This window comes from Microtus oregoni, unplaced genomic scaffold (genome assembly GCF_018167655.1).
Source record: "Microtus oregoni isolate MIOR12 unplaced genomic scaffold, Mior012 000029F_ref0000214, whole genome shotgun sequence".
In the NCBI taxonomy this organism is placed as follows: domain Eukaryota; kingdom Metazoa; phylum Chordata; class Mammalia; order Rodentia; family Cricetidae; genus Microtus; species Microtus oregoni.
Window position 1 is genome coordinate 11,768,968 of NW_024543088.1, and position 9,926 is coordinate 11,778,893.

The window sequence follows — 9,926 nt, forward strand, 5'->3', positions numbered from 1 at the left end:
CAGAGGAGGTCCCTTGTCTCATAACGTCAGATTAGGGATTTTTCTCTTTTAAAATTTATCATATATATATATATATATATGATATATATATATATTCCTTTCTCTTGTTTTTTGCCCTGTAAGTGCTTTGTATATATACGATTGCTTCCAGTTTAGTGTTTTTATTAAGATTCCTGAGTGTGTGACCCAGTGGGTCTCTGAGTCTATATATTTTTTTCTTTTCTCTTTTCTTTTTTTTTTACTTTCTTTTTATTTATTCAATGTGTCTTTCACATCCTGTTTTGTGATCCCATTCACTCCCCATCCCTTTGCATCCTCTGCCCATGGAATCCCCTCAAATAAAACAAAATTTAAGACAAAAAAAAAAGGAAAAATTAAAAATCTCATTATGAAAGCTGCAGTGTGACCCAGTGAGTCGTGCAGTAAAGCCCTTTGTCCATACGTCTTTACTTGCAATTGTTCATTGCAAAGAGTCACGGGTCCTGTTCCAGACCTTAGGTTTCTACACTGTGCATGCTGGGACCTCACTGAGACTCTTTTCAGATATCCTGTTGTTACCCTGTGTCGTGGAGATCCTGCAGCTTTAGGTCTGCGGGTCAGGCCCCTTCATGTGCTCCAGCAGATCACAGATGGGGTGGATGTTGGGGCGGGTCAAGTCATAACCTGGTTCTGGGCAAAAGCAGCGGTAGGGTTGGTCAGCCAGCCAGCTCTTCCCTGTCCTTACCACCAGGGGGAGCTCGCCCATGTTGCTCTGACCAGTTCACCCTCGCAGCAATGAGCAGTAGGGAGGGTGTTAGGAGGGCAACAGCTCTCCTGCTTTCATGTCCTCAAGATCTGCTCTCCCGACCTACAGCATCAGGGCCAGCTCTACTGTGTTGCCTAGGCAAGGTATAGGTGCCTGTTGTTGTTTTTTGTTCTTTTGGTCCTTTGGCCCTTTGGTGGCCTGCCATCCAGCTCCCAAATAATACACAGTGGCTTATTCTTACATATAAATGCTCGGCCTTAGCTTGCCTTCTTACTAGTCAACTTTTCTTAAATTATTCTACCTTTTGCCTCTGTATTTTTAGCGTTCTCTATTTCTGTATACCTTTCTTTTTCCTTTCTTCTTTCTCTGTGGCATGCTGTGTGACTGGGTGATAGCCCTTGGAGTCTTCTTCCTCTCCTCCTCTTTATCACTCAATCTTTTTTCTCTCTCTTTCTCCTTCTGCTTATTCTCTCTGCCTGCCAGCCCCACCTATCCCTTCTCCTGCATTGCTATTGGCCATTCAACTCTCTATTTGACCAATCCGGTTTTAAACAGGCACAGTAACACAGCTTCACGGAGTTAAACAAATGCAACATAAAAGAATGCAACATGTTCTTGCATCCTTAAACAAATGTCCCACAGCATAAACAAATGGAATACATCTTAAAATAATATTCTATAGCAGAGGCCACAATCCCGAGTGCTGCAGCTGGTGAGGGACAGGGACAGCCTTCCTGTTTTTATGTCCACCTACCTCAGGCATTGATGGAGCGGGGAGAGGATCTTTCTCCACCGGTGCCACCATAAGACTGATGAGTAGCGGGAACGGTTCTCCCATGCCCACAGCTTTGGGGCTGGCTCACCCACGCTCTGCCAACAGGGCTGGCTTTATTGTGCTGCCCTGGCAAGATGCAGAGCTTACTCTCTTCAATGTTGCAGCTGGTAGGGGCCAGGGAGGCCTCCCACCTGCCTTAGGCACTGATAGATGGGGGTGGTGTGGGGGAAGGGCAGGTCTCCCCAGCCCTTGCCACTATGTGGCGGATGAGAGGTGGGGCTAGGTCTCCCATGCTCCTGTTCCCAGGGTTGGCTCACCTGTGCCCTTATCAACAGGGTCAGCTCTACTGTGCTGCCCAGACGAAGTGCAGGGCTCACTTTCCCTAGTATGGCAACTGGTACAGGGGTCGGTCAGCTCCCTCACCGGCTGGAGGTGGTAGGGGCAAGGGTGAAGGGCATCTTTACCGCATCCCCACCACCTCGCTGCAGATGAGGGAGGTGGTACCAGCTAAGTCCATCTTGAGCTCTCGGGACCCTGAGTACAGGATAAGCTCTATTGTGTTGTTCAGGTAAGGGGTGGGACCATTTCCCCCTAGTGTTGCTGCCAGTGGGGCCTGGGCCAACTCTGTACAGCCATATCCTCTCTGTTTTCAGTGATATAAAGGGCCAGGGACATCCACAGAGACCGTGGCTTTGTCAAGCTAGGAACCCAGACATGGATCCCAGCAGAAGCCCAGGCACAGACACCACCTTGGTCCTGGGTGGCAATCAAGCCATTCATCTCTTCTCTCTTCCTCTCTAGCCTCTTCAGATATGCCTCCATCCACAGGACATGAGTCTCTCTCTCTCTCTCTCCTCCCTATACCACAGCATATCTCTGCTCACTGTAATAGTGCCCATCTGACTTGTGATGCAAGGTGCCAGGCGGGCCCATGTTTGAGAGCCGGGGAGATAATCCCCAGGCTTGCCAGTCTTGCGTGTTTGTCTCCTCATGCAGCTCAGTTTGCCACGGCACTGGCTTGGGCCGTGCTTCCTCAACCAAAAGGCTCCTGGTAGGTGTGGTGGTGATGCTGGAGACCTGCAGTGAGCTGGGGCTAGAATCCCCAGACCTTGTTTGGCTGACTTCTGCCCGCCTCAGTCGCATGGTGTGGGGCTGAGGCGCTGCTCTATTTGTTTCGTCTACCGTTTCTTGGACTCTTTTCCTTCTGTTGATTTTATCCTGTTCTTATATGTTGGTTTTTGTTTTATAATTTTATGTTATATTGTATGAGAGATAGAGCGGGATGGATCTGTATGGGAGAGAAGTGGGGAGGAACTGGGAGGAGTAGAGGGAGGAGAAAATTTGTAATGGGGTATGTTATGTGAGAAAAAAAATCTCTTCAATAAAAGGAAAATATTGTATAAATGAATCACAAGGACTTTGTATATGCATGTTGTTGTGCTTCATTGACACAAGCTGGGTCATCTGAGAGGAGACATGGATGGGTAGTACAGTTTCTGAGAACCTCGGCTGAGAACATGGCGCCTCCCCCACAATGACCCGTTGGCGAGTCTGTGGAGCATTTTCCCCCTTAGTGACTGGTGTGGAAGAACCCAGCCCAATGTAGATGGAACAACCCCTGGGCAGGCGATCCTGGCGGTATAAGAAAGCAAGCCGAGTGAGCCATGGGGAACCAACCAGAAAGCAGCAATCCTCCATGACTTCTGCCTCAGTTCCTCCCTGACTTCCCTCCAATGTGGTGTGGAAGTTTAAGTCAAATAAACTCTTTACTTCCCCAAGTTGGTTTTGTTCAGTGTTTATTAGGACAACAAAATCATGTAGAAAAATGTTCACAGGTTCCAAAGATGAATGCACGGGGGGGGGGGGGGGGTGCAGCATACACTTGCTACCAGGCAACTTCCCCTGTTTTACTGTTTCCAGACGCTGCCAATGAGTAACCTGGTAAGTCTAGGGATGTCATGCTTATTTATTTATTGGTTTGATCGACAGATGAACAGTACCAGGCAGTGGGGGCAGTGTCAGGCACAAGGTACTTGGAATTCCCACTTCAAGTACCACCTTTCCCCGATACAAGCTTTCTGCACACTAGTGAACTGGACATCTGCAGATGTTCCTAAGTCTAGAGCTTCTCTTAGTCCCACGCCTGCACTGGGCAGTTTTCCCGCTCCTCTCCACTGATGTAGAGAATGAATCCTCCAGGTCCTTGATCCGACTTCTCCATGTAATCTCAGACACTTTGCTTCAGGTCTCTGGGCACCAGCTTTGTCATCATAAGAAGCAGTTATGATTGTATTGTCCGCATCTAGAACCCGCCTTGCACTGTTAAATGTCCTCAGCGGGACCACATCTGTACTGCATTATCAAAACTCATTCATTTCAAGACTTTGACATTTTCTAATTAGAATAAATCACCTGCTTGATACATTTGGAAAACAACTGTCATTGAATTTAATCAATTGGAATTATATTTGACGTTCATTCTCAGGCTCAGAAGCGTAAGGAGAGGCTGCCTTAAGACAGGTAAGGCAGCAGTATTTCATGGATGCAAAAGTTAACTGTGGCCCACTCAATAAATATTTAATAAGTATTTATTATCTCCTTGATCCTAGAGGTGGAAGAGCGAGTGAAAGTAAGCATACTCTCTGCTTTTGTTGAATTTGCAATCTTGAGCACAAATAGTGATTAGAACCTGCTTCATAATAAACTATATAATTGCAGGTTCTGGTAAGAGCTGAGGTTTGTATTCAGACTTTTTCTCTTATATGTGGAATCTTGATTTTTTAAAATAATATAAAAATACAAGAAATGAGAGTAGAAGGGGAACTATTTAGAGAAAGAGAAGGGGCAAGAGAGGGTAATGAAGTGCATGGAATCTGCTCACAGTCTCAACATCTGTTCTTACAAGGTACATGGTGAGTTCATCGGGCCAACTTGGATAATTCGGGACATACTTTCCATCTCAAGATCCATTTGTAAGGAAATTGTGTTCATTCATTCATTCATTCTGTGTGTGCACAGACACCACCGTGCTCATGTGGAGGACAGAGGACAGAGGACAGCTTGTGTGTGCACAGATACCACCACGCTCATGTGGACAGCTTGACAACTTAGTTCTTTTCTTCAACCAAGTGGGTCCCTGAGATTGAGCTCAAGTTCTCAGGACTGAGCTCATCCTTAGTGGCAAGCCCCCACTTCTGCCAGCCGAGCCACCTCACCAACCCTCCATCTCAAGATTCATAATCTCATCTGCAAGTCCACTTTACTGTTTAATGTATTCATAGGTTTTGAAAATTCAAATGCCAATATTCTGCCTTTCACACTGTATCAGTTCTTTGTCTTACTAAGACAAGAAAACACTAGATAAAAAAGGGGAGGGCCCTCAGTATAAGGGTACAGTCTGTGGGGAAGTCATGTCAATGGCAGCTCAAGGCAAACTGGCAACATTACGTCCATAGTCAAGAAGCAGAGAGTGCTAGGTGCTGCGGCCAGTTCACTTTCTTCTTTTTACTGGGACTGGGGTCTTGGCCACCGGCGTGTAGAGTGGGTCTTCTCATTGCTATTAGCTGAATAAAGTCTCCTTCAGAACACCTTATGCCCACAGGTTTGTTTCACGGGTGATTCTAATTCCCATTGAGTTGACGGTCAGGATGAAGTTACACACTAACCTGTGTGGAAGTCAAATTTACCTGAAGATCCCCTTGTTAAATCCTTCTTTGGACTGCCCACATGCTTGTGTTGTAGTGTGGCCATGTTTTAAAATTTTTATTTCATTTTTCAATTTATTGTGTGTGTGTGTGTGTGTGTGTGTGTGTGTGTGTGTGTGTGGTTATATGCACATGAGTACAGGTGCCTAAAGACACCAGAAGAGGGCATTGATCCCCTGGGACTGGACTGGACTGGAAGTCCGCTGTGAGTTGCAATACATGGGTGTTGGGAGCCCAACTCAGAACTTCTGGAAGAGCAGATGCTCTAACCATGTGGCTATCTCTCCAGCCTGAGTCCCATGTGTCTTATGTCCACCCTGGACTCTGTTGGCATTGTTCTCTTGTCTGTTTTTCTCTGACAACGGTGCATTTTCTCTCCTTGTCACTGCACAGATTTAAAGCTCACATACTAGATCCCTCTAACATTTCTGTCACACCTCATCAACGTGCCTCTTTGCGCACCCTCATCGCCTGTTGGGGGTCTCACACTTCATTACGGAAAGTAGAGGAACCACGAGAAACTCGCAGCAGTTGGAAGGACGTGCCTCTTGACAACAGAGCTGGAAGCCTGAATCGACTATCGTCCTGCTACATTCGAATGTTTGGTTTTAGATTTGGGCTTCAGCTGCTCAGCACCTACTGGTTTAGAGAAGTCTCACATTGGATCTGTCCATAGAAAGTTTCTAGCAGTTTTAGAAGACCTCATAAAAAAACTGACACCATTGATGGTTTCCAGGGAGCTGCTAGTCCAAGAGATGAATCTAAAAGCGATTCCTTCAGAGATGATTAGATCAGGAAAGGCCAGAAAAATCATAAATAAACCAGTTGGGCATTTATTCTGTGTGCCATGAATGACTGGTGGGCTCTCTGTGGAAGGGAGAGCTGGAGTTGTCAAGTGAATGCTGTCACTGCGCTCAGGTGACCACACAAAACTCTATTCTTTGTACTTGGAGGAGCAAAAACCCAAATGCCCCAGTGTTTTGTTTGCTTCATTGATTTTGAGGCAGTCTCACTACAGAGCCCAGAACCCAGACAACCTTAGACTTACACTTGTGATCCTCCTGCTTCTGGTTTATGAGTTCTAGGACTATGGGAGTGCCCCTATACCTGGGCCCAAATGCATGTTTAAAGAGATTTATTTTATGTGTGTGGATGTTTGCCCGCATGTCTGTACACGCTCCATACACCTGTACCTCCAGAGGCCAGAAGAGGACACTGGATTTTCTGGAACCAGATTTATAGTTGTGAGTGCCACGTTGCTGATGGGAAGCAAAATCGAGTGCTTTTAGCTGCTGCTCCATTTCTCCATCCCCAGCCCAGATGTTTCTTGTGGATTTTGTTTATTTGTTTTGTCTTGATTTTCAAAAGAACTTGCCAACCATCTATGGGTAATGGAGAATCTAGCATCAGATTAAAAAGGTCTGGATGGACCTGGAGGGAGGTCTTGGCTTACAGATCTGGGGGAATCTTGGCTTATAGATGGGGGGGGGGTCTTGGCTTACAGATGTAGGGGGTCTTGGCTTACATATGTGGGGGGATCTTGGCTTACAGATGTGGAGATTCCAGTCAAGGATCAATTTCCCCATTACTGGGGATTTACAGCAAGGCAGCACATCATGGCAGGAACTCACCAGTAAGCTAGACTTTTCCTGTGTCCGGAAGACAAACAGAAAAGGGTTAGACTCCCATGGTCTCCTTCGGAGGCATTTCTTTCCACCCTCCAGTGACTTAAGGACCTCTTAATAGGACCCATCTCCTAAAGGTTACATCACCTTACAGTGGCACCTCCACCAGCCCTAGGTTTGACAATTTAGGAAGACATTTAGACATCAGCCTCCACATGTCTTTGCACGTGTGTGCATGCATGTGCACACACAGATGTCCCCCAATTGCTCATGGGTAAGGGTAAGCAATGGTCAAATGGACCTCTGCCATAAAGAACACTCAAGGGATAGAAGTGGACAGGGACCAGAGGGACCATTGTGTCGGGCACTCTCTAAATGGGAAAACAGACAAAGCCCAAAGGGACAGTTGTGCCCCTGATGGTTTATGCAGGTTTCCAGAGTCTGTGACTTCCCCTGAAGGGTGTTTTCCTGCCCCATGCCTGTTTAGATGAATTCTTAAGGGAGTGGGCAAAGTGTATGTTTGTTCTCTGTCAAAATCCTCCAGCTAGGTACCAATCTCATCACCTAGGAAGTTCAGATACAAACCAGACCCCATGTGGCCACATCTGTCCACATCTGTCTTGCTTCAGTTCCTGGTTTTACAGGCTGAGGATTATGAAGGCTGCATTCATCTCTAAGGACCGTCAAGCCTGCTGATAGCCCACTGGCTACCCACTGCCAAGTTGTGAGACAGGCAGTTTTCCTTAGGGACAAAGGAAAGGAATGTCGCCTTTACTCGGAGACTAAGGCCTTCCATGGTTGTTGGAAAAGTCTTTTATTACATCGACCAACATCAGCATGGCCTGGGACATGTCTCATGTCTTTTAGATAGGATTTCTGACAACCAACTTCAAAATTACAAATTGGTCCAAAACCTTTGATGAGAAGACAGCCTTCATCATTCCATTGAATTCCTTAGCTCTCGTGTTCAATATATCATATGAAAATGTATTTTCAGTTTGCCTTTATATTTAGAATATGTTTAAAATATCTTATAATATCTTTAAAGTTATTTATTTTAGCTGTAAAGTTGACATTATCTCATCATCCTTCTTAGAACAGAAAACAAAGACCTTACATTAAACACAAATTGCTAAAATAAATTCTAAAAGGTACAAAGAGACTTACTCACATTATGCCTGTAATTTGCTTTGGCTCTTTAAAGCTGTCTGTTATGAAGTCTTTGGTGTCAGTAAGGTTTATTAAAGTAAGGGAACATTTGCTCTGATGGACTGTGGTGCTGGAGGTTTAGGTTGGGAGCTGGTTACTCAACTTCAAGATTAAGGTGCTGGGAAGATGGGTAAGAACAGTTGGCACGCAATCAGGACCTGAGTGCGAATCCACAGACCCACAGAAAGCCAGACTTGCTACATCATTGAGACAGTTGATGGAGTTTGAGTATGGACGGTGGGTTAGTTAATCCAACTTGCTACATTTTCTGAATTTGATTCTGATGGTTACCTATCGCTTTCTTAGAAAATACACAGCGGGCAAAATAACTCACCAATTCTTTCACTCACAGCTAAGAATGACCCTTATATCAACAGTGTGATTGTGCACGCAGACGCCCTAAACCTTTTGCGAAGGACTATTTCTCTTCCTGGGTTTTTAAGTAGACATTTAAAATGTCTTGCGAGTTCTGCTGAGGATTGGCACTCAATACTTGTCAGTGGCATAAGGAGAGGACCCTGTGGTCTTCCGCATTAGCTACTCTGTGAGTCGAGGCTACCTAACTTAGTGAGGCTTGATCACAGGTGTGATTGGGGCACCGTTGCTGAACATGTCTCTAAGTGTCAGGATTTTAAGGACTGATAAGGCGTGCTGAGTCCCCTTCTCTGTTGCAGCAAGGAACCTGATGGCTCAAGGATTCCTCGCAGTGTGTGATAGTGGTTTTGCTTCTAGTTTAGCTTTTGTACTTTGGGATTCTCTTTCCTTGAACCACATACAACCTTCTTTTCTTACAGGCTTTAAACTCTCCCACCTCCTGCTGAGATCTTCTTCAGTGGGTCACCTGGAACTGCCTGCTCACCTCTTTGTGTGATATTTAACATCTATCTGTCTATCTATCTATCTATCTATCTATCTATCTACCTACCTACCTATCTTCCAATCGTATTTTTTAAACAATTTTGAGTCTTGCCTTGATAATTTATGATTAAAAATGAACTAAAATTGCTGAATTACGGCCTTGATCTATCTAAGTGAATTACTATGGTGACCTAATACCTCCTGGTCAATCATTCAAAACAAAACAAAACAGGGTAGTGTTCCTTCTTTACAGCCAGAACTTTTACATCATTACCTTTTTGTCTTAAACTCATGCCCCAAATCCATTTTATTATGTTTGTTTGTAGTATGTGTGGAGACAGGCACATGTGTGTCGGGCATGTAGAGTCATGCAGTTGATATTAAGTGTCTTCTGTGATTGTGCTCTACTTTATTTATCGAGGCAGGGCCGACTGCTGAATCTCGAACTTGCCAATTCTGGCCAGTCTAGCTAGCCAGCTTGCTTCAAGGATGGCCTCTCTCTGCCTCCCAAGTGCAGGGACTACTGGCATTGTCATGCTTACTGTGATGTTGCCAAGTCTTGGTTGCTAACTTGACTACATCTGGAATCAGTTTCAATCCAGGCAGCTGGGGGTGTGTATGAGAATTTTTCTTGATTGACTGAGCCGAGTACATCCACCCTAACTCTAGGCCACACTTTCTGGTAGCTATCAGCATAAAAGGATGTAGAGAAAGGGAATCCTTTGCTTTTGGCTTGCTTTCCTTCACTCATGCTGGCAAGTTCATCTGTCCTGCTGCTGTGGCTTCCCTTTGCCTGTAGTAGAACTACCTTCTTTAGGATTCCAATGTAGACTGTCTTCGTTAAGGTTTCTATTGCTGTAAGCGGACACTGTGACCACAGTAACTCTTACAAAGGAAAACATTTAATTGGGTGGCTTACAGCTTAGAGGTTCAGTCCATTATCTTCATGGTGAGACATGGTGGTGTGCAGACAGACATGGTGCTGGAGAGGTAGCTGAGAGTTCTGCAGC